The sequence below is a fragment of the Lupinus angustifolius genome, chromosome LG06 (genome assembly GCF_001865875.1).
Source record: "Lupinus angustifolius cultivar Tanjil chromosome LG06, LupAngTanjil_v1.0, whole genome shotgun sequence".
In the NCBI taxonomy this organism is placed as follows: Eukaryota; Viridiplantae; Streptophyta; class Magnoliopsida; order Fabales; family Fabaceae; genus Lupinus; species Lupinus angustifolius.
The window spans coordinates 2,190,119-2,216,272 of record NC_032014.1 but is presented as its reverse complement, the minus strand read 5'-3'; the positions used below and the strand labels follow the sequence as shown (position 1 = coordinate 2,216,272).

General features: G+C 28.9%; 1 pseudogene; it reads left to right on the top strand.

Moving 5' to 3' along the window:
* Window positions 11,618-14,969, top strand: LOC109350857 (annotated as a pseudogene).

Below are 26,154 nucleotides of genomic sequence, written 5' to 3'. Positions count from 1 at the left end.
CTCTGACATAGGTTGACCATTTTAATAATCTATATTACTACTACTATAAAAATAGAAATAGAGGAACTAGGAAAAATCCCTTCTCTCCCTAATGCTAGAGTATCCACAGTTCACACTACATATATAGTAGTAGTTCACTTTTTTACATGTCAAATACGAAATTAATGTTAAACCATGTCCTACATCAATATGACCAAATATCATCATATATAAATTTTGAAGAAAAAATCTATACTTATATATGAATAAGATATCATCTCTAATCTAAGTAATTTTTACAGATATATCGCCACCAACATCATGTACCACATAATTATATATTACTCTTATTATTATTATTATTATTATTATTATTATTATTATTATTATTATTATTATTATTATTATTATTATTATTATTATTATTATTATTATTATTATTATTATTATTATTATTATTATTATTATTATTATTATTATTATTATTATTATTATTATTATTATTATTATTATTATTATCTTTCACTTTTTAATATCCCTTTTATCTTTGATTTATTTAAAAAATAAATTTAATATGAAGAATTTTGTAAGTGCATCCCATTTTTCTCATTATTATTACAATAATTTCTTACTCATATATTTATGCTTCCTTGCGTGTGTAGTAGCTTCACTCTACATTGTACCAATTATTGGCCCCTTTAGTCCTGCTTTACTCTTGTCCCAACAGTCTTTATTATTTATTCTGATCTCTTTTTATTTTCTTGCGCTTATTCATTATTCTCACCTTGTTCTCGTCATGAATTGACATGCTAGTATATATTAACCATAAATGATAAACCATGCAAACACACTAGCACTCATAAAAAAGATTACTCTGAAACGTTATTTCCGAAAATGAATATTATAAGAAAAACGAAAAATTAATAGCATGATTGGAAACAGGTGATACATTATGTGTAGGTGACAAAGCTGTATGACTATGTAAGAGACCCACATGAACTGTCTCCCACTACATACTTGGTTGAACTAGTTAGAGATGGGTACCATGTCACTTTGCTTACCAATATTGCATACTTTTTAATGAATGAGGAAATTGAAGGATGGTTGGACGGTTTAATCTAGCTTATTATGAATGCGTAGATTAGAAAGGGATGTGCACTATTTGTTTGTTTCAAATAGAAAAAAGGATAAAAGAAAAGTAGGTATAAAACACAATTGGAGTTTCAAAAGAGTTATAATAGTGCCAGAATATGATTCGTCAACGAGAATCCGGATCTTTGCTTAACTAGAAACTTGATGTGGAGTGTTTGGGACCTACTTATGTATTACTACTATAAGCATTTCTAATAATGCATCGTCGGCGATGCTGAGTAGAAGTTAGGTCACCCATAATTGATGATGATAGACCTAAAATAATAGTTAATCAGTAACAAAATAACTGCGTTCACAACACCCTTTACATTGCAATAATGTTACATGTACTTACAACCTATTTGGAATCCCTTTTATTATTATGTGACTTTTTTTACAATGTGCACACAAATATATTATGGCCGTTAAAAGATTTTTTTTATGATGGGTCCAAGTGTCGCAATTCTTTGGACTCTCTAACATGAAGAGGATTCCCCTTCATGCCAGTATTTCTTTGTAATAAATGTGTTTTTATGTGTTACTCACAATATTATCACTCACTCACACCAATTTAAAAATATTTTTGTATTATGAATGACACTTAATTCATACGTCTCTAACACATCCATTATTTAATCGATACATTAGATTGGTTCAGCACAATACCTGGACACTTCTCTATTTTCTTTTCAAAATTTTCCTATTATTATGCTAGCTTCATGGCATTATTTTGGATATGTAATCACAAAATTTGTGCCTCATGTAATTTGTGCCTAATTAGATATCACATTATATATGCAAATGTAGTATATATTTTTAAGAATAATTGTTGCTGGTTATTTACAGAATGATATTAGTTTGCCATTTTTACAAGGAATATTAATTTTCTGTTTAAAACATTAGTATATGGGCTTAAAAGGGTTTGAATCTAACTTTAATCTTAATCATTTAAATAAAATTCAGTTATTAATTTTATTGTTCCCTTCACATCAATAATTGTGCCAATTTATATATATATATATATATATATTATAGGAAGTGGCTGAAATAAGAGTAAAAGATAAATGTATATAATAGTTTTAATGATAATGTGATCATTAATTTTTAATTTCAATTATTTTGTATTAATATTGTATAGCTCATATTTTTATTTGAAACAATTTTCGCTTGAATTACTATATGGATATATATAGCATGATCATATCTTATACTTTTGGATATAATTCGTGTAGGGTGTATGTTTTGATATTAGAGTCAATACGTATTATGTATATATAAAAGTTATAATAAAAATAAAGATCTGTTTCATTTTTTTTTACTCACTTACTTTTTAAATGGACAAGGTTTTTTTTTAAAGAAACCAACGGGAATCGAGAACCAATGAATTAATTAGTAGTATGTACGATGGGAATAAACCCACGCATATTTGGTTTATCTTTAATGGGATGCCACAATATAATGTGGCCTTGTGTGTACACAAAAAAAGTGGGATGGGGCCAATGATTATTTTGAATTAAGAATACAAAATGTTTTCTTTCCGGTACCTAAATCTAATTCCAATCTACTCTTCCATCACAACAAGGTCAAAATGAAGACTGACCCACGAGCTTAACAAAGATTCATGTCCTATAATTTTCTTGTTATCTGGCTCGACTAATCAAATTTCACAAAATATTATTAAATTATTAATTTTTATTTTTATAATTTTTATTTTTAAATAAAAATTTTGTGATTGGTTAAGTAGTGAGACATAAATGGAAACATGTGATCTCATCCTACTTTTTCTAGTCCTTTTTATAATATTTTTGTTGACTTATAGGTAGGTTAAAAATGTGGAAATATCATTAAGTTTATTAATAATCGTATATATTTCTTAAAATTGTGATCCATTAATAAAGTTAAATATTGTTTTACTTCTACTTAAATTATTTAAATAAATAAAGATATTTTTTATAATAAGTTTACTTATTGTACATATTACCAACAATAATCTTCTAATACAGGATAATAAGAGGGAGTAACAAATAATAATAATCGCGTTCTCTCCATAATATAAATAAATAATAATGTGTTTTTTATTTTAGAAAATTTGAAAGACCTTATTATTTTTTCTTTTAATTTTGTGCTTTTTAATAAGAATTTACTTATTACATTATTGGTGGCGCTTACGACGTTAACTAGTATCCTGCGAGTTATCTTTTTGTTTAAGTTTAATATTTCTAGTAAAGTTTTTTATTATGTTATTGACAAAATAGTCTGCAACCACCATTGTAAGTGTATTTTATTATTAGCCTACCATTCATTATTTTCTGTATTAGTAATTATTAGATTTTATAATAAATATGAATAATATATTATATATTATACCGTAAAATAATTTTATTGATAAAACTTTTTTTTTAAATTTTGATATCCCTCTGTTTAAAATGAATGACAAATGAAATATTGGATGTATACAAATTTTTATATTGATAATACATAGATGAATATAATATTGATGCATTGACAGTGTAAAAAATTATACATCATCAATGCATCATTCATCCTTCACTTGTATTACTTTTTTTGAAAAGTCAAACATAATTGAAAATGAATAGTAGATAATACAGCGATAGTGTATACATCTTTTTCTCTATATATATCACACTTTTCATTAAAACAAACATGAATATATTCTCCTTATGTTGATTCTGAGATAAATTTCGCAGACACTTAAATGAGTTGATAGTATGTAAAATCAGAATTAAATATTTTCTAGTCTTTCTAATGAGTAGATTCTTTCATTTAAAAAATTGATTAAAGTCTATTTTTTAAATCTTTGTCATTAACCAAAGTCTTGAGTAGTGTTATGAGAATCATTCATAATAATAGATGTGGAAACAAGACCAATGAATTTTAGTAGATGAACCATTAAGTATATTCAATGATGATTATTCCAAAGTCTTGGAATTATTCCTTCACTCTTGAGAATTATGAAATCTAATTTAAAAAGTTTGAGTAGCACTTTTCAAAGTGCCTTGAAAATTATGACAACAATTAATCATCTATTATGTCTTTATGATGAGTCTTCCTTCCATTCACTATATATAAAGACTTGTGAGAAAGAGATACAACAAACAAGTGAGAAAGAAGAACATAGCGAGAAAGTGAGAGAGTTTATATTCACATAGTATAAAATTAGTATTTCTAGTGTGATACTAGAAAGAGTTTGTATTTTTATCCTTTTTGGGAGAGATTGAGTATTATCATTTTCTTTATTTTCTTTATACATTTTCGTTCCTGCAAGTGCTCATTTTCCATTACACAGCGGAGAAAAATTACTTCTGAATTTCCGAACAAAGATATCATATTTGAAACAAATATATTATAAGGATTCAAAATAACAAAATATTTCACAGACCAAATCTAAAACATTACTAAGAAACTCTAGGAGATGATGGAATCAAAATATATAAATGAGAATACCTATAACTAACATGGTTGGTCCGGAGGACTACCTATAACTAACATGAATAATTTCCCCTCTTAAACGCTCAATAATTTTTTTGGAAAAAACAGACTAAAAGCTTATAGAAAATGGCTTTACACCAGCTTTAATTGGTCTGCTTAACAAAGGAAACACAAAACAATTTGTTAATCATTGAACGAATAAATAATCAGGCGTCATTGTACCAAACATTTCAGAAGAGGACTATATTCTATATATGCAGTTGGTGAGGTTTTGTAAGCAAGTGGCTGAAGACCAAAATGAAAAGTCTAGTGGTTGCTTATGCGGATTAGGATCCAACACACGTAAATGGAATTTGACTTTGAAACAGTAAGAAATCATTAAATCATATGAAAAAGAGAAATGGCTTCATGCTGGAACCTGCTTTTTCGAATTAGGACCCAACCCTAGTAGATGGAATTTGACTTTTTAATTGTAAGAAATTACTAAAGTATATGGAGAAGAGAATGGTTTTATGCTGGAACCTGCCGGAAGATCTTCCTATAACTTTTTTTATTCCTCCTTGCTTCTTTAAGTGTTATCCGAATTTATTTTACACAAAAAGTAGAATTTTTTTATTTTTTACAAAATTGAAATTCTTTTTCTATTATATCATTTTTAATTCATTTCTCACTTTACTGTACTATATATGTATTATTTTTTATTTCTCAAAAATATATAATAATAAAGAATAATAGTATATAATTTATAAAGAAGGAATAGATACTTTCTTGAATTTTAAGAAAGGCAATTAAAGAAATTTTGTATAAGAGCATAGGAATTCCCTATACAAGCTAAGCTAGGATCATTAGTATTATGATGAATATAATATTTATATATTGTGTGTACAACAATTTATACATCGTCAATATATTATTTATTTATAAAATTAACAAATTATACATGATACATTAATAATGTAAAAAAATTTATATTGCTATACTTTTTTTCTCTAATATTATTAGTAAACTTCGCCCATTTAATATCGATTCTAGTTTTAAGTCTATATTTTTCCGAAATTATTATTTTTTATAATTTCAAGGCTTGCTCAACCTTTAATAAATTTCATAATCATTCAATAATTATGCTTCCCAGTTCCCATTAACTTCTTATAATTTTCTTCTTCTTTTTATTACCAATATTAATGCTTTAGTCAAAATACTATATTGCTTGATGATTTCTTAATATTTTTCATTAACATTAATCAATAAAATAAAGAAACAACGGGTAAAAGAAGAGTAATGAATAATGCTGTCGCTGAAAAGTAGAGTATATATTGTACTAAATTTTTAAAATATTAATTTTTAAAACTTTTGAATATTAAAAGATATGACATAGAAGGAAAATAAAAAAGATGACACCATTTTTTTTGATATTATAATTAAAAAATGTAATGGAAAATTAAAATTATAAACAATAATAATTTTAAAACAAGACCAAAAACTTAATAGATATATTAACAATGTGTTAGTCTAGTGATATAAAACTCTACTAAATCCTCAAAATTGATAGTTTGATTTCTGAAAACAACACTTGTTAAGAATAATAATTACGAATTCCGAAAACTATTAATTCCTTAACTAACTCCGTAGAAGATGATTCGCCTAATTCCTAAATCCTAACTATAATTTTCACGTGATGGAGTAGTGAGCAATGGCCGTGGTGTTGGCAATAATCAAATCACTAATTTAAGCAATCTGATTCCACATCACATCCACAAGCCACTGGTGATTCTCATGTCATCTCCAACCTTATCACTTAGTAGTAGATAAATAATAAATTAATAATATGCTAAATGGATAATTAAAACTATAACAATAAAACAGGTGGCGAACAAAGAAGAGATGAGGAGATGTGTGGGGCAGAGACATATGGGTCCACCAATGATGGGTATTCGATTCCTTGTGAAGGAGTTGATTTTGGAACGTAGAATTTGGGACTGCTACAATACTACAAGGATCAGGTATTAGAATTTCAGATAAGATTTTGGTGATATTTGTTCCTGTCTTTAAGGTCGCCCGACCATGTTGCTTTCTTTTAGAATATTTTATATTTTTTTCAGACATTTCCACGCTCTAACATCATCTATAAACAGTTGCTACAGTTATCATTTGACTTTAATCGTGGCCAACTTACTGTTGATATTTTGTTTTTAGTTTTTTTTTCTTCTTATTTTTGAATAATGTTATCATTCCAGAGGATTTTTTTATTGATTAGGACTAGCATTAGTATCAACGTAAAAGTTCACCATACCTTTTAACAAATATTGTTGAATACGTATACCAAACATATTTTCAAGCTAGCAACAAAATAGAAACACACAAAACTAAAAAGATTCAACATATTCATCTATTATTTGGAAGCACGTCATAAATTTTGCATTGAGCTTATATTGTTTCTGCTTTACCAACAAGCATTTGGAAAATGCTGAGCATATTCGAATTCAAAGGGGTTTTTCTTTTAAATATTCGAATTCAAAGAGTAGTCATAATGCAATTAGTTCTGCCTTCTATTTATAAAATATCAAATTTAGTTGCAAATAAACTAAATTTCAGGACCTTTATTGTTAGATTACCTCAAATCCTTAAGAAAAATATTGATCGATGATATGGGTAGAAGATTAGTCCAAGTGTTTGGGTTTCCTATTTGGAAAAAAATAAGTATAAACTTATCATTAACATCTTAATATTTTGTCTTAGCTTGGCGTGTGTAGCAAATGTCCTGTTCAAGAAAACAATATGGTTTATTATTATATGCAATATTCCTCCATTGTTGAGATATATTATTTTCCCTTAATCACAACCAAATCTAGTATCTTATCGTTATGTACTTTATTTTATGTTAGGTACAAGCTTGACATTAAGGTTGTTCATGAACATGGTAGTGGAAGGTTTATATTTTGGGATCGCCAATATGCTGATATTATTGGTGTTTCTGAATGTAAGTTCAGAAGTCAAATCCTTACAGGAAGTTTATATTTATATATTCATTCACAATAGTTCATATGACCTACTTCTTTTCATAGAAATTCTTGAATCAATTAAGTACACCTTTCATTAGAATTACTTTCTTATGTGTATCTAGGAAGGTGAATATTATCATAAGGCATTCCCTTTAACACTTGGCAATAAATATAAACTCATCATTAACCTCTTACTGTTTTGTCTTAGCTCCTCCTCGGAAGCAAATGTCCTTGTTCAAGAAATCAATATAATTTATTATTATATGCATTATTCCTCCATTATATTTGTTTTAGAGTGTGGATCCATTTACTTCAAGAGTAAGTATATAAGTTTTTTAAACTTATTTCCTATTATAGTTGTCAATTATATGAATATTTAATGGTTTAGATCTACTTATTAATTCAAACCATTAGATTTTCCTAGAATTGATAACTAGGATGAAGAGTAACTTTAAAAAACTTAATCTTAAAGTAAGTGAATATCTCCCATTTCGTAAGTTGCATTTAGTAGTCTAAATGAGTAGTATGAGTACAACTAAATATAACAAAAGTTAAAAAGTATTAAATATATAAGTAATATGTACCCAAAAAATGAGAGGACATATATGTACATACCTAAGGGTTAGTTTGAGGGTTGAATTTTGGACAGAGAAAAATGGAAATGGAAGACTTGAGAGTCATCTCACAAGTGTATTTCATGACCCTTAAGTCTTCCATTTCTATTCGTTCCCCTCCAAAATTCAACTATAAGACTAACCTTATCTCATAACCACTCTTCCATTTATCCGGGATATACCATTAAAAGGTTTCGAATACATGTTTGTCTACACGATAAAATGGAGCATTTATATAGTTGTTACTTGTTAGATAAAGATCTCCATTCTTTATGTCGGTTTGTTACTATTGATCTACTTTTCAGATTTGAAGTTCTTAGCAACTTCGTCGTTTGTTTTGTTGATGTCATGCATCCCTTCTTGAATACCATATAATGATATGAACTTCTCAATTAAAAAGGAAAAATAAACGTATACACTTACATTTACATTATATAAGTTTTATATATTGTTAATATATTATTCATGTTTAATAACTATTCAATCTTTAAAAATAATAATACAAAAAAATAGTGAATGATATATGAATGTATATAATTTTTTACACTAATAATACATAAATATTATTTTTGTTAAAAAATTATATTGGATATGAGAAAAAATATATGCATTTTATATAATATATAACCTCATTATACAACATTAAATATATAATATGCATTTATGGTCACATATGTAATATATTAAGGGATAGGCTGAGGGGCTGGAGCATGATCCCGGAATTGAGGGATTTGTATCCTATCCTTGTCCCGACAAGTAAAAAATAGCCACATGCTTAGACTCCCAATTGCGATATAAGATTGTTATTCCCAAATTACAATGAATATTGAAGCCCATCTCCAATTGGGTATTCATTGGGTTAGTGGCTATTTTCTCTCAGCACTAGAAGAGACCAAATAGCATATATATAAAGTAATTTTCGCCAAGTTTCATTAGTAATTTAGTTTGAATTTGTAAAATATTATCTTAAATTAAAATTGTGATAGAATGAGTAATGAGTGAAAAGAATGTATTCAATTACTATTTCCATGATTGGTTGATTTATTAAATAAAACATTAAAATATGTTCCTTAATTTATTTTATCATCTTTAAAAGCACCCAAAAAAACATATCGGTAACATTTCTCTTTATAGTAAGCAAAAAGAATTGAATTCCTTTCAAATTAAAGTCTTCAAGATTATTTTTTACTTACTGTTAACTCTTTTATTGTATCGTTTGTATGGTGTGCATCAATCTAAATAATTGAATGCAAGGAACTGTTGAGTTCATTATATTCAATTCTATAAATAAATACTATAATTTGTCAAATTCTTGCCCATTAAATTAAAGTGCAAGCTACATATTAGATTAGCTTTGCCACTCTAGTAGTACAATATTAAGCATGAAAAACAATCATCTCATATTATAAACATAATTGAAGTAAATAAGGACTATATTTTATTTAAATAATAAATAAGTAAGAAATTATCAACAAAAAAAAATTTCTTATATTTGCAACGTTTGATTGAAAGAATAGAACACGGAATTGTACGTGAGGCAATACATGTAACATCCAAAAATAATAATAGCAAACAAGCAACAATAACAGTGAAAAATATACATACATTCTAAACTGCATGTCCATGTTTTTATCAACTAATTATACCTTGCCTCCTCCAACTTTCTTTTCTAGATTGTTGGGTGGGGGATTTCACATATAGCAATCATGGTTGCGTTTAAAACTAGTTTAAGTAGAGGGAGCCATGTCACTCCTCCACTATGGGGTCCAACTAGAGAATTAAGAAATTGGCTTTGTTTAGATCCTATATATCATTCATACAAAATACTACCATTTCATATCTAATAATTTGAGATCGGTTGAAATAAATGAATTTAAAATAAAAAGTTAATAATTAAACATTTGTTAATCAATCATAAAAAATAATATATGAAGTAATATATTTTTTTAGAACACGACATATTCAGAGGGTGCAAAAAAAATAGTTGGAAAGGAGGAATACTTTGCCAGTTAATTATAATGTGGCATTGTGCCAGTAAGTAAACGCACAAAGGCCCATCGAGTGCAAATGATGCATAAATTGTGTTTTTTTATTTTTTTAACCATCTACAATATATAAGATTATAGGAAAAGACACACTTAAGTGGGTAACATTTGTTTTAATATTTTATGAATTTATGATTATTTGCTTGTTATGGAGGAATGGAGGACCCATAGGATTACTAAGCAATATTTTTCAAATTAACGCAATTCCTTCTATTCACTATTTTCCGTTTTTATGTGATTTGGATTATGACCCCCGAGTTAATGAATAAGGATTGTACATTCATTTTTATAGTTCATACATTGGTTTTGACAGTTCATACACCTAAAAAATCAAAATATAAGTGACAAAATTAAATAACATTAGTGAGAGAATTTGGTAAAAAATAATTTTGATACTACTAATGGTATTTTCTTGCCTTTATGTGCAAAAAACTAATCTCTTTTATGATTCGTGGTTGTCCCTCTCAAAAACTAAACATTCGACTTTGAGGATCTAGTATAACCTTATACCATTAAACTAATGCATTGTTAGTTTTGGTAAAATTATATATCATTGCTTTTTTGGATATAGACATGTCCTAATTGACTTAGGTAATCAGTAATAACAAAGAGTGCAACTTGGTGTGAAATGAGGTGTGATTGATTGCAAAAATATAACAAGTAATCAGTAATAACAAACTAAATCTAGGACAAACTTGTTTAGATTGATTAGATTGTTATTATCCTAAAATCAAATCTCAAAGTAATATATAAACAAATTTATTTAGATTGTTATGTTGTTATTATCCTCAAATCAAATAATCTAAATGAGATACGTAAACATATTTGTTTGTAGGATAAAAACAAATTAATCAATATAACACATATAGTAATACATATTATAAGATATAAGATGTGTTCTCACTTCTACATGACTTAAGAATAATATTTTTACATAATTATTGATTTATATATTATCACTTCATCATTAATTATTCATTGAAAATATTTAGAAAAAATGATTTTTAAAACTCCTTCTTTAAATGGTGATTTGAGAAATGTTTTAGTGAAATAGGTTTTACAAACGAATAATTAATTAATTATTTTAAAATGTACTTTTAGTACTAATAAACAAATAATCAAATGAATTAAACATTCATTCATAAAAATTAAGTCATAAATGAATTAAAATTCATCTATTAAATTTTTGAATAAAATTCAATATATAAAAATATAATTAAAATTAATTTATACAAATCATGACTTCCCCTTGATCCATTGGGATTCGAATTCAAATCTCCCATTTCCTGCCTATAATTATTATTCATGATTGCTATAACCAAAAATATATAAATTAAAGCAACTTAACCGACAATTTTCATCTGCGGATTTGTATTTTGTCTTTTGGGACAAGAAAAACAGAAGTGAGATTTTGTTACCGTTAGAGTGTTGCAGAAAATGCAGACCGGTGCGGTCCTTGTAGGCCTTCGACTAAGTTGCCAAATATGCCCTTCCCGTAACTCTTCTCTCCCTAATCCTTCTCGTCCATTCAACCCTTCTCTCCCTCTTCCTCTTAAGGTTTTTTTCTTCCATTTAATTCTCTCTCCTCTTCTTTTCTCCTTCCTATTTTAATTCTTTTTTTTTTCATTTGCAGTTCCACAAACTGTTTTCACTCGCTTCTCAGAATGTTCTGGAAGTCACTTCTCCTCTCAGGCCTTGTGCCACTCTATCTAATTCCTACAAGTATTTACTTCTTTTTTGTTTTTCATTTTATTATTTTGTTTTGAATTTAATCCACCTATTGTTATTTAACGTATTTTTTGTAACCATGTGCAATGGTGCAGTGAAACAACTGAATTGGCTGACATAGACTGGGACAACTTTGGATTTAACATTCAGCCCACTGATTATATGTATATAATGAAATGCCAACAAGGTGGAACATTCTCTAAAGGTGAAATCAAGCGTTATGGGAACATTGAATTTAGTCCATCTGCCGGAGTTTTAAGCTATGGCCAGGTTAGATTATTATTATTATCATTATATTAACCCTGGGCTTTGTCTAAAGGAATATGTTTTAAGAGTTACTGATCCTTGAATTTGGCTTAGTAGATATCAAATTGCGATTTATTTTGTTTATTTTTACTCTTTGTTTTGTCTAACAATCTGAAGAGTTCTAACTCTGTCTGTGTGATGTGTTGTTGACTGTGAAGTTTTGATTTATTACATCCGCAGTAGAAATTTGAAATATACTTTTTATTCAAAAATTGTATATAATGCCTATGAAGGTGCAGTGATCTTCTTGTTCTAATATGTAAATTGTTCTGGTTTGGCGTGGAATTTAAATCTAATTATTATCCTGTACATTATTAGAGTCAAATTTGCATGGTATATTTATATTTGTATTGTAGACAAAGATTTTTGTGTGTTCTACAACTGTAGGGATTATTTGAGGGTTTGAAAGCCTATTGAAAACAAGATGGGAATATACTCCTCTTTCGTCCAGAAGAAAATGCCGAGCGGATGAAAGCGGGCGCGGAGCGGATGTGCATGGCATCACCTACCACAGAGCCGTTTCTGCAAGCTGTTAAGGACACTGTTTTAGCAAACAAACGTTGGGTACTATAGAACCCTATCATTGCCATAAATCTTTTATTGTTTGTTATACACATTAGTCTGATTAGGTGAAGTTTGGTTTCAGATTCCTCCTGCAGGTAAAGGTTCCTTGTATATTAAACCATTGCTAATAGGAAGTGGAGCTGTGCTTGGTGTTGCACCTGCTCCAGAGTAGACCTTTTTAGTATATGTTTCACCTGTTGGAAATTACTTCAAGGTATATTTATTGCTACTTTGCTATATTGAAATGTGGCATCTTTACTTTTGTTTATACAAGTTGTTCATTATCTTCTTTCAGATGTAAATAAGAAATTATGATCAAATTTCATGATCAAGAGAACTTTGAAAGTTTTGCTCAAAATCAGCTTTTAATAGACTTTTTTTGAAGTTGTATTATATGTTGATGTGATTGAGTGGGTTGAATTTTTGGTTTAGAAAGATCAATGAAACTTGTAGCAGTATGCTTAAGGGTTCACTGGTTCAGAATGCTACCCTTTTTTCTTCTTTCTATGATTTATTAGCATGGCCTGAATGAAGTTGTCTCGTAACTCCTGATTTATTTTCAAATTCTACAACTTGTTGGTATGATGGTATCACAATAATTGTTATTTTTTCAAATATAAACAATCATGCTCATGCTTTATCTAAATTCTATATCTTTTGTTATTTTAAACATATACTTATGATATCTCCCTTGAAAAAATTTATGGACTATAAATATCACCACAGGAAGGGTTGGCCCCAATCAATTTGATCGTTGAGAAGGACTTACATCGTGCAACTCCTGGTGGCGCTGGAGGTGTGAAAACCATTGGAAACTATGCCGCAGTAAGCCACATTACATGCTCTCCATTTTTCTTTATTTATTTATAATCTAACAATTGATTGTAGATGTTCACCAAATAGAAATAAATTGCTTACTTGCGCTGCCTTCACTTTTCTTCGTTTTACAAACAATACCTTTTTTTATTGACAGGACTGGCCTTCATATAACAACCAGTAGTTGTTTGTTGGCTTAAGTTATCTGTTTGTTGGTTTTTTAATTTTAATTTCCTGCCACTGGCATAACTTACTTCTTTCTTCAATTTTCTGATTCTCTGGGCATTTGTGCAATTATTCTTCGTAGGTTCTGAAGGCACAATCTGCAGCAAAATCGAAAGGATACTCTGATGCTTTATACCTTGATTGTGTGCATAAAAAATATTTGGAGGAGGTTTCTTCTTGCAACATTTTCGTTGTCAAGGTATTATACTCAAATAGTTGTTAACTCTGCAAATTGCAAGCTTTCAACAACTGAAATCTTCAGCTTTTCCTCAGGAGAATTGCAATATGACCTGTTGTATGAATTATTTTAGGCACAATGCAATACATTATTTGTAGTTAAGTATGAGCAGTCCTACACCCTTCACATTTTGTACCCAAAACAAACCCGCTACCAAGCTGCACTAGATCCTTCACCATTGGTTTTTAGAGATTTATAATTGGTCCATTTTATTGGACCTATTTTTGATACATTAGATTAAAAAACCAACTACCTAGTCCAAATTAAAAAAAATCCTTGTTTGACTTGATTCTTTAGTATTCCTAATTTGTTACTATTAATTAATATCTAAAATTTATAAATCTAATATAATAAAAATAAGAATTCTGTAAAAATATAAAATACAATAAATTTTCTTAAAGAACCAAATATTTGTTATATTTAATGTATGCTTTTAGTTTAATGTTTCTATTCAACGTGTGTGATTATTTGGAATAACTTTTGGAATAACTTTTGGAATCTATAGTTTGGGCTAATAATAAATTAAGTGTTGCATAACCCACTGTCTTACTGCTGGCTCTATTCTTGGGCTCCTTTACATGAATGGAAATAATAGTTAATTGCATGCAATTCTTGTCCACGTGATTCGTGATTATAAATTTTAAAATAGTTCTTAATGTGTTGTCTTTAAGCCTATATCCTGGTGACTTCTTGGGGTGCTATTGTGTATATTTTGAGACTTAGATCCCACATGTCAAAGTTTGTCTCTTTAGAAATGGCATTTCATAGAACTATTTTCGTTTGGTTTCAGGGTAACACTATTTCAACTCCTGCTATTAAAGGGACTATCCTGCCTGGCATTACTCGATAAAGTATGGTGATGGATAATGAATATTATCTGTTTGATATCTAAGGAGGCCTTTGGTTTGTTTTCTGTCGTTTAATTGATATGTTACCTCTCATTATTACATAAATGTCACGTCATTTTGTTTCCAGTTTCCAGTTTCCAGTTTCTAGTTTTCAGTTTTGTATGAAGGAAATGGTGAAAAACAACTTTCTCTTTTGAAAACAGTAAACCAAGTAAAAATAAAGTCGCATTATTTGTAATTATTAGTGAAAAATAATAACTGGAAATGAATATAGAAACCAGATCAACTAATATTTCTGAATTTTTCCTTGCTGAGCTATGTTTTCCAATTTAAATACGAAGATATGTAATGAAAACAGTATACCTCTTAGACACTAGTAATAAATGGCAGGTGTGGTTAGCAAATGTAGAGCTACATGTTTATTAAGACTAGGTGTGAAGTTTGACAATGATGAATACTTACTGATCAAGAAGTTTATAACGTAGTGTTAGAAATTTATAATTTCCAATTAAGATGAACACCATATATTTGATATAATAATATTAACTATTTATTTTCGGGGTTATATTATAAGTGATCTAATTACTAGCTTTCATTAGATTTCTAAAAGTTGATAACGGATATGGGCTCAGATTAACCCATAGGGATAATGGGAAACCTATAAGTTAACACATAAGGAATGTTATAGTCCCCACCACACCCAAAAAAAATTCAATTTTTTCCTCTCCTCATCACAGTAAAAAACGCAAGTCCTAAGAGGAATCAGAGATTTGGTTGAGGAAGGCCATCATACCACAAAACTTCTTTCAGAAATGTAGATCAAAGGATCACATCGAGGAACATGAGATTCAGGTATGACATTGCACTCTTTATTTCATATGTGTGTGAGAATCATGAGATTCAAAATCCTAGGATTGTTATTTCATAAATCATTAGGAATTCCCAACAAGTGGTATCAGAGCATAAGTTCTGAATTTTTATTTTTATGATTCTCCATAAAGAGTGTTTTTTCAATTTTTGTATGAACCCTAATTTAAATTTGTTTCCGCTGTAATGTTATGAAAATTGGAAATTTAGGGCTTGAATTATCTATCAATATAAGAAATACTACTTTTATTTTATGCTTTTGCAATTTTGATTGTTGCAAATTGTGTTTATCAATATGATTATGTCATTGCTCATCTAGAGGTGTTTTATAACACTGCTCAATATTATTGTGCATACTATGATCTTCTTGGTGTTACTTAGAATGCTAATACCTATGAAATCAAGAAAACCTATTACAAACTCTCTCTCTAATATCATCCTGATAAAAAAAGTCCTAATCTAGAATTGTAAAAAAAAAATTGTTTGTTAAAGATTTTGAAGGATGAATCAATAGGTAACGTGCATTTTTTAGGCACTGTGCTATGATATCAAACATTTTTTGAATTCAATTGGGAATTCAATTGAGTTAATGTTTTAATGCCTTGCCCTTTTGTATAATGTTAAGTGTTTTCCTATATTATAGTATATGTATATTGCAATTTCAATATGTACATATATGTTATATATATAACCAAAGTGTACATACTTATAGTGATTTATATTGCTATTGCATTTGTGCAAGTGTTTATATTCAAATGTTTTCTTTGTCATGTTTCTTTAAATAGCTTGTACTATTTTGATTGGAATTATATGGAAGAAAATTGTAGAATTAGATTTGTTAATCATAAAAGATATTAGATATGAATGTTTTAATTCTAAGATTATATTTTTTGTAATGGACTCATATTGTTTACCTTTTTTCTGTCTAGTAATTATTTTGAATTAATTGATGCAATATGTTGTCAAAATAACTTATTGTGGAAATTAATTGAAATTACACAGATGAGTATGAGATTATTTATTCGAATTATGTTCGGCCCAAATGAAGACACAATTTGGCCAAATAATAACATACATGTGATGATTAATATGTAATAATTATAAAGTTTTTTTTTCCATGTGAATAATAATCGCTCCAAAGAAAGGTTATTGTTTATTGTTAATATTTGATCGTTACATTGAAAGTACCACTTACAAATTAATTTCTCTCTCCAAATATTAGAAATTGATGTTGTGCTAGGTATTTTGTGACGAGTCTATTATGTGAACATGTATATATTACATGACTTGTTTGTTTAGGTATCTTGGAAGGAAGCCGTATAAATTATTTTCGGCTGTATGAATTTGGATCTGGCACTTTGTGTGGAGACACCCATTTCCAGTGCGTAAATCCTCGATGAGGTTAATATTGAGAAATTTGAACACTCTAATTGAATGTGTATAATGATCATGAAACGCTCTATTCTAGAAGCGTTTTGGAGCTCTATTTCTGAGGGTCAAAGTGCAAGAAAGTTATTTGAAGAAATAGAACTACACTTTGCCAAAAAAATGAAAAGGCGGAGACGAGTAGCTTTTGAGTTAAACTCATCTCCATGAGGTATAAAGGTAAATGGAACATAAGGGGATACATTGTAGAGATATCTAATCTCGTATCAAAACTCAAGTCACTTAAGTTAGAGCTTGGTGATAACTTGCTCGTGCAGTTGGTTTTGATCTTGCTTCTTGCACACATTGGACAATTCAAAGTGAATTATACACTCAGAAGGACTATGTGCAAGAGGAAGAGAGACTGAAAGTGCCCCCTTTCCTATGACCTCTCAGAATAAGAAAAGAAGGAACTATCATAATGTTGTGAAATAGTTATTTGTTGTGAGAGTTTTGGGCAGATATTTGAATAATCCTGAAATGCATCATTGGAAGACACTCAAACGTGTTATGCGTTACTTGAAGAGAAAAAATGAGTACATGCTCACTTATCGGAGGTCTAAGAATTTAGAGACCAACTATTTCTTGGAAGTGTTCAAAATGGACAAGTTTTCATAGAACATATAGAGACAAATTTTATGCTAGCTGATCCACTGACTAAGGGTTTGATACCTAAAATCTTCCATGAATATGTTGCTCATATGGGTGTTCCTTAGGGTATCTTAGTTCAGTAGGAATCTATATGTTTTATGTTTTGCTTTGGATATTATATAAAGATTTTATGCATAATAAAGTTGATGGTTTATTTTTTAATTTTGAAATTGTGCATTATAACTATTATGTTGCAATTAAAGACCTTGGATTGATCTTACTAAAGAATAAAGAATGACCAATTGAAAATAGACATGTTTGAGACCACATTGAATGAAATTTTCATGTCACTCATCCATATTTGATCTCTGTCATTGAGTATATTAATATGGTGATCATCGTGGTCGAGTCACACTTAATATGAAAGTTGCAGTGGTTCCATAGTTAATATATGAGATGAACCATATTATATTAAGGAGAAGTCTAAATATAAATAGCATACGGATGCGCGCCTAAGGTGAACATCATATATTTGATACAATGATATCATTTATTTATTTCTAGGGTTACATTATAAGTGATCTAATGGATATGTGCTGAATGGGTGGATACCCATTAGGTTAACTCATAGGGGGTAATCCGAACCCTATAAGTAGGGGTGGCAATGTGGGCTGGCCCGGCCCGGCCCAGCCCGCCAAAATAAGGGCTGGCCCGGCCTGTATTGTTAAAAGGGCTCAAAATGCCAGCCCGTCCCATATTTTGCAGGGCTGACGGGCTGGCCCGTTTCCCCTCCAAAATGTACATAATTAAAACTTTTAGACAAAAAATAATCAACAAACTTGATAGATGTCTTTTAAAACAAAAAATCACAAACATAAGTCTACAATATTACAATAACAACATAACATCTTAGCTTAAAACTTGTAAATTCTAAAGAAGAAACCAGTTGCCACGCCCCTCGCACAACACAGTGTCACACACTTTAGTTTTTTTATTTTTTAACAATGGCCCGTCGGGCCAGCCCGGCACGACCCGTTTTGGCCCGTCTAAAAAACGGGCTACTAAAACGGGTTGAATATGGGTTTTTGGGCTAAAATCCTAAGCCCGGCCCGCTAAAAATAGCCATCCGAACGGGCTGGCCCGTCTGGCCAAGCCCATATTGCCATCCCTACCTATAAGTTAACACACAAGGAAGATTATGGTCCCCAACACACCAAATAAAATTCAGTTTTCTCCTATCCCATTAGAGTGAAAACGCAAGTTCCAAGAGAAATCATGGATTTAGTTGAGGAAGATTATCATACCACAAAACCTCTTTCAGAAACATAGAGCAAAGGAACACATCTAGGAACATGGATTCAGTTATAAGAGTACACCATTTTTTCATATATATGTGAGAATCATGAGATTCAAGATCTTAAGATTGGTATTTCACCAATCATAAGGAATTCCCAACAAGTAGATATTGGGGTTATTGATATGTGTTAGTGAACTTAGGTTTGTACACCTAAGCATTAGTATAAATAAGAGTACTAGGTTACTGAATTGAAACATATTATCATATCAATCATGTTTTGAATCTAAAACTGTGACCTTTCGATACTGACGAAGTCTTCTGCATTCGGACAGTTGTGGTTGTGTCACCTGTTGGTAGTGTTATTCATCATGGCAAGAGGTACATTGCATAACACAATTTGTTTTTGATGCATTAATAAATAGGTTAGATAAGGGTCTGTTTGAATCTTTTGATGTTTATAAAAATTAATCAATCTATTATATGTATAATTGATTATTGTTATAATTGAATCAATTTTTTGTTTGAATATGTTTGTTGAAAAACATTTTTAAGATAAGTTTTTTTGTTTTTGATTGTGTAAAAAGTATTGCTTTTATATAGTATAACGTGTAGAATATTTTATAGTACTAAATATTTAATTTTCATATATTAATCTTTGTTTTTTTATATTGGATGTATTTTATATTAGAGCTTTTGTATTGGATGTACTTTATAGTATAATTTTTATTTATTTATGTATTATAATGTCGAATTTAAGGTAAGAGATTTAGTTAATGTGTTGGTGGTTGTTACTTAAAACAACCATTATGGTTGTTCTTAAGATTGTTCATAACTTTCTTACTTTGTTCTTCATTATACTTTCTTATTTTTTGCCTTTTATTCTGAAATAAGAACAATTCTTGGTTGTTCTTAGCAAAGAGGAGATAAGTAATATTGTGAGACCCAAATAAGAATAAGAATCATGTTTGCCATTGTGAGAAAAAAATATATTAATTCTTATTTCATGGGAAGTTGTAACAAATTATAAAATAATGTGTGATCTAAATAAGAATGAAATTGTTGTTCTTTATTGTAGATACTCTTCGGATTATATGACCTTGTTATTTAAGAAATTAAAAAATGTTAAGGAGGAAAGTGAATATTAGTAGTTTGTTTTGTTTTTTTATAGAAACTATAGACTATAGATAGATATTAGTAAATTACTTTATTTAAATTAATAATGTTTGTCTGGTAATTAGTTTTGGAGGTGTGTATGTGGGGATAATGTGATTAGCTTCATGATTATCTAACATATCAGATTATAACAGTTTTTTAAGCTTGTTTTTTTGGGAACTAATCTTTCACTTCAGTAACGAGGAAGCAAAAAAATTGTCAAAATGTTTCAGTGTTCATGCCCTTACCTTTCCACACAGCTTTAAACAAGTATCCCACCAACCCTATTTTGGCTGAAACTCTTATCAGAGTGGAATAGTTACTGGGTTGATCCTAGGAAAGCAAATTTGAGTTAATTGTTGATATTTATAATTTTCTGTAGGGTATCCTATGGAAACGGTGTAGGAGCAGTAGCCCGTCAACTTCATGTATCCCTTACAAGATTGCAGATGGGTCTCATAGCGGATGAGATGATAGGCAGACAGCCACTGGCCAGGCCCAGAGCCATAAAAAATCCGCCCCTTGATTTAAGTAAGAGACTTGATTGATCTCTAACCTATAACAACTTCAGTATAAAGATTTATACACAATTATTATATTATCTATATTTTATTTTATTTTGTTTTTGAAGAGTCAATAATAGTTAAATATGAATGGTGAATAATACACTAATACTGTATAAAACTCGTGTATAGATTTTATTTTTTCAACATGAATATCAAATAATTTAATCGTGAATATTTTTAAATAAAATAGGTTTCATACAAATAGTAGAATGCAAAATTTTAAAGTCGGTTATCTTATTATGAACTTCTATCTAATATATTTTTATAGGTTATTCTTGCTATTGTTAAACACTTTCATTTTTTTTACTGGAAGTGAGACCTTTATATGATATTTTGAATAAAATAGGTCTAAATATGATACTCATAATTAACTCAATACATAATTATCAATTATTAACTTCGTATGAAATTATTTTTGAACAAGTACAAAAATTACTATTACTAAACTAATGTTAACTAAGAGATCGCAGAGGTTTATCAATTTAAAATTTTAGGCAAGCAGGGTAAACTAGAGCTTTCAGTGTTAGTTCCTGACTTCCTGTAATGGTTCTTCGTGACCAGCAAAGCAAAGGGATGGTGATCCAGTGGTTATTGACCAGTGTTGAAGACGTGAAGTGAGTGAGTATCAATTCCTTCAGCAGAAGCAACACAAGTACACAACCAACAACTGGGTTAGTGTATATTTTTTCTTTTAAAATTCCCGTAGATAGTATCAAATATTCAATTATCATTATTGTCCAGTTTTCATGTTACATCACTTTTTCTTTTTTATGTTTTTTGATTTTTAACATTGATTCTATTATTCAACCATATCTTGGTTTTTTTATTCTTACTTCTCAATTTTTGTTTTTTAGTCATAATGATGTGAAGCAAAAAGTATTACTCTGATCTTGCAAAACTGAAAAGAAAAAAAGTTGGAAATTCATCCAATGCTCCTCAGAATTTCATTACTGTACATAGAAATGGACCTGAGAATTAATTCAATTGAAGAATATTTTTTAAATGGGTGCATTAATTATATATAATCGAAAATACTTGTTATTGTTGCTACCATTAAAAGAATTTGTTCAAATTATTTTTTCTCATTCAGATCAATCATGTTATAAAATATATTAAATGAATGTCATATTATCTATTAAAACTTAAATATTAGTATTTTTATTATTAAATTTTGATAAATGATTAATTAGCACAAAGGTTAAAATTAGAAGAGTCAAATGACAGTTGATGAATTGTGCTAGACTATATACCATGGACATAATTTTGGCCTGAGATCTCTGAGTTGCTACACACAGTTGGGACACATTGAACATCTACATAATACAATTGATCTAATGTGGGTACTAGATAGAAAAGCTGTAAGTAGATGTTAGCAATATCTCTATATAATTCTTTTAAAGAATATAGAATTGCTTTTTAAAGAATAACAGTAGCTATATATACTTTTTCTTATGAAATGTTTGCATAACTCCAAAAATTGTTGAAGTAGAGAAAGATAGAAGACATAAAACGAAATCTTTGGTCTAACTCCATTAGTTTGTTTCCTGATTTCGTATGCTAGGAAATGTAGTTAATCAAGCTCATGATATTCTTGGATTAAAATGATTCAAACAATTAAGAATCAGTTTCCATATAACTGTTGTTGACCCTGATGTCCCTCGGTAGAGTATGCCACATACAATGTGGATAGAATTTTCATTAGCTCACGAATCATGCTTTTTCATTTGTTCTTCAAATTCTGATATCAGAAGCTTTTTTCTCTTATGCCCCACTATCTTTTTGACCTATGCACCTCTATTTACACTTCGAAAGAGTCTTAACTCCACAAGCAAAAGCAACCGTGAAGATGAAATCGCGTTCTTGACTCGTAACAACCTTTTTCGAGGGCAAAAGAAATGGCAGTCAATTGAAGCAAAAAGTTATTCCCACAGAGTCGTGCTTTTAACAACATAATGGCATTGCTGACGATAGCCCTTGTCATCCTTTCATAACTTGATGCAAAACCAAAATCATAGAATTGTAGCAATTAGTAAAAGAATATTATTACTCAAAGGAAAAAAATATTTTCTATTTAAGCAATCACTTTTTTTATCTACTAAGAATATCCTTTTATATTTTTTGTGTAAAGAAATAATCTATTTTAAGATTCGTGATAGTTTCTCACAACAAATGTCATTTGCATGAATCAAATCTAAATATTGAGGTCAAGTAAGACCTTACACCACTAGCAAACAGTTAATATAGTTTTAACCTATATTATCTTTCAATTCTTTTTCCAATATTAAAGTTATAAAGCAAATTGAATTGTACAATAACATTTGTATCCCTATTTGGGGTAACTTGATAATTTACCATCATTGTTTAATTAATACTCCTGATCGTAATCACCAAAGAAGTTACTACAGCCTGGTCAAGAAGGATCCCTTGAGCTGTCAAGGATCATTTAGGTACAGGATAGGGCCTTTTATACTTTTAACCTTTAAAAGCTAGAATCAACTTTAGTCACACAAAACTTTGAAAGAAAATGGGGCAACTCTTCCTGACAGATTTTAGTTATTATTTCATTTTAATATAATATTATTCGATTGATTCCACTTTGTATAATTAAACTTAGTTGTTATTGTATTTAATTTAAGATGAATTTCTTGAGAAGGAATTTGAATTAAAAGATGATAATAAAATAAGAGGAGTATTCAGTTACTTCAAGAGTAAGTTTTTAAACTTACTCATCATCCTAACCATTAATTTTAGAGGAATCCAATAATTTGAATTAGTGAGTAAATCTAAATCATTAGACGTCTACAGAATTTATGGCTAGGATGAAAAGTAAATTTAAAAAACTTATCCTTGCAATAAGTAGATCTCTCTATAAAGTAACGGATAAAAACAATTTGATTTTTGATAAGAAAATAATAATTTTGTCTCCTACATACAACACTTTGGCTGGTTAATGGTTAATTTAGTCATTGATGGCCCATCTCCCCTCCATTTCCCGAAGACCATAAAAGCGGAAAGACTAGAGAAAAGAGTGAGAACGGAGAAAAGTAATTGCGTGTTTTTGTTTTTCCACGACCTTTGTTTACTTTCAAAGCACATGAAAGCTCGTAACAAATGTTATGAAAATTCAACTGCTTTTGCTTTACAAATTCTTTGTTTGACTCTCGCCCTTTCATCTCATTGTCAAGGTCAGCTTCTTCTCTTTTTTTGTAGTTTTGTATGGCTCGGGAATTCCGAATTTTGATCGTGCAAATCGTACTTGGACTTCTCTCTGTGGTCCTCTCCATCGATCATCATATGGATGTAATTGTATATTTACTATATACAAGACTAAATTGAATATATCATATATTTAAAATAATACGTATTTTTATGTCGTTGTGATTTTCTTTAGCAGCTCGGGGATTTAAATTTAGCCATTCTGTGTAATTGTCGGTGTACCCACTTGTACCAAAATTTGTTGATAAACTGGTTTGCTATTTTAGAAATATGAAATGGTTAGTGTTATATTTTCCTTCTAAATCTTCATGCCCCCTAAGAAAGTAACATATATGACTTATAAATTAATTAATAATAAATAAAATACATCCTCATGAGATCTATTGTCTTTTAGTTGGTAAGATTAATACGATAATATATCATTTTTCATATTAAATACTATACTATCTTCTAAATAATAGGAAGTTTATTTTAAACAAAATCCAATTAAGAATAAAATGTAAAAAAATAGTATATGCTACCTGGTCTCATAGGTGACATGATAGACGTGATAGTGGGAATCCTACATGTTGACTGCCATATTCACTAAAATAATTTATTAATATTGTCTTCCTTTTTATTTATTTTTAAGAAAAAAGACAGGTTCCTAGATACATGCTTTATTAATTTAATTATTTTTAAAATATCCATGATCTTAGGGTCTCGGACTCATGGGTAACCATCTTATTTGACATTTAAAAACGATATTTTATTTATACGTGTATAATATTTTTATTTTTAACTAATATTATAATAATTATAATAGTTTATTTTTTTATAGAAAAACACGCAGTTAGGCTATTAATTAAAGAGAAAAAAGTATGCACATGAGTTTTGTTCGTTGTTATTGTATAATCTATTATTTATGTTTTATTATTTTTTATTCTTCAAAAAATAGTACAAATGAATAGTATATGATATATTAATTGTATATAAATCTTTATATTAATAATGCATATATATATATATATATATTACATGATTAAATAAATGCGTTATTCATGTAAAAAATAGTTTTACGTTTAAATTTATTAACCTACGTTTACACGGTGTAATATTGTATGAAAACTCAACTATAACATTTACGTTTGACACATGTTTCTGTAGGTGGTGTAAAGCGGTAAAGCCATGGTCTTCTTCTAGAAACCATTATATTAGAGGGCAATTACAACGTTTTTGTGTACGTAGGACATATCCTGAATTTATTGGAGGCGGGATTAGATAAATAAAATATATACAGACCAAAAATAAATTTAAGTCTTACAAACTATATTGGATTTCAAATTACTTTATTGCCTCGTATACTCCTCCATGATTTGTTTTCATATATATATATATATATATTTTTTTTTTTGTTCTACCTCAATAAAAATAGAATATGACAATTAAATATTCATTATTATTAGTGTATGATAACTTATGAAACATGATATAATCAGAATGGAGGGATTTTATAATATAATCAGAATGGAGACACAACAGACTAGGTAGATGATTCCCTACTTTATCCACAATTATTTTTTAGGTGAAATTTTCATCCCATCGCCTTTTACAAGAAAAAACCTACCATTTTTTTGGACTGAGTTTTTAAGGAACGGGTCACGTCAGATTTTGGATCCAGATACAAACTGAACCACACATAATACATCTCGTGTTTGTTGTACACTAAAATTGATTTTTTTTTGCTTTAATTTGTGATTTTCATTCATTCAACAAAAAAGGTTTGATTAGTTTAACCTTACAGGCATTTTTGATCCCATTACTTGCACCATGCATGGTGTTTATGATCCTCATCTATCCATCATCCACAACAATAATTCATATCTCCAATATTTCACAAATAATAATATGAGAGAGACTAAAAGGAAATGAGGATACATAGAACAAATATCTCTTTATTAATAAAGATATAAGTACTTAATTTTATATGTGTTTTAAATAACAAAAGTATTATTATTATATTATACATAAAATGATAAAAATGTTTTACTATATCATTATCTCTTTTTTATAATATTTATCTCTATATAACAATGGAGAATATCCTTGTTGAGATAT